The sequence below is a fragment of the Limulus polyphemus genome, unplaced genomic scaffold, assembly GCF_000517525.1.
Source record: "Limulus polyphemus unplaced genomic scaffold, Limulus_polyphemus-2.1.2 Scaffold277, whole genome shotgun sequence".
Lineage (NCBI taxonomy): Eukaryota > Metazoa > Arthropoda > Merostomata > Xiphosura > Limulidae > Limulus > Limulus polyphemus.
This window is the reverse complement of record NW_013665887.1, coordinates 681573-682622: the sequence shown is the minus strand read 5'-3', so window position 1 is coordinate 682622 and position 1050 is coordinate 681573. Positions and strand designations below refer to the sequence as shown.

The window sequence follows — 1050 nt, the reverse complement described above, 5'->3', positions numbered from 1 at the left end:
AGTTCTTGTTCCGAGCGTGCTGCAAATGGATGCCAACTCTTCCGGGATCTGAAAGTCCAAATTAACACCACGAATGAACATGAGAAGTTGTGACGTACTCGAGAGATCTGTAGACTCATCCAGCAACAGAGAATACCACAAGAAGTTCCTAGCTTTCTCGCGTATCTGTAACACTATGTTCTCTCCAAGTTCTTCTGTTCTCCACACAACTGATACTTCCAAACAAATCGGCTTTCTCAGGACACAAGTCATTTGCTGCTTCCATCATACACTCTTTGATGAAGTTGCTGTCAGTAAACGGTTTTCCTCGCTCTGCCATCCTATGTACTATTTTGTAACTTGTACGAGTGACAGATTCATTTTCAGCAAACATTCTCGTGAAGAGATTCTTTTGAGATTCTAAAGTACGTTTCATGAGCTCAAATTTCTCAGAATGCAACTTTCCAGAAAACTTCGAATATGTTGACAGATGTTTTGTTTCATAGTGACGCCGAAGATTGTACTCTTTCAAAACGACAACACTTTCGTTGCATATCATGCAACTAGCTTTCTGGTTGTTTGTTTCCACAAAGAAGTACTTTTCTCCCCATTCTTCATCGAAAAGGTGACACTCAGCATCTACTTTTATTTTCTTAGTAGCCATAATGATGGGTGAAGAAAACAGGATCTGAAAATGAAAAACAATTGTTTATTTACACATTGAATAATCTACCAAAAAAGTTTTAGAAAAATAATAATTTTTCTAAATTTTTTTGACATGTATATAAACATGATAAACTAAATGTAAATAGTTCATGACATTAAATTACGTTATTATGTAATTGGTTTAAAACTTTTTTTCCCGATAAGTTATTTGATTAAGCAATTTTTATAATTTGCCAATGTATTTAAAATTTATTGTGTAAGTTAATTAGAAGAGCTTCATAAAAAATAGTTAAGATAATATTCAATAAAAATATTAGAATTATTTAATTATTAATATTAATAGGCAAATATAGTATTAAGAATTTGATACTAATTTAATTAAAATCTTCGTTAATTTAATTAAGT

General features: G+C 31.7%; 1 protein-coding gene across 3 annotated transcripts in view; it reads left to right on the top strand.

Annotated features, from left to right (window-relative positions):
- LOC106456979 (semaphorin-2A-like) overlaps positions 1 to 1050 on the top strand; it is an 80316-nt gene that overhangs the window by 69641 nt on the left and 9625 nt on the right. The gene's annotated exons all lie outside the window — the stretch shown is intronic.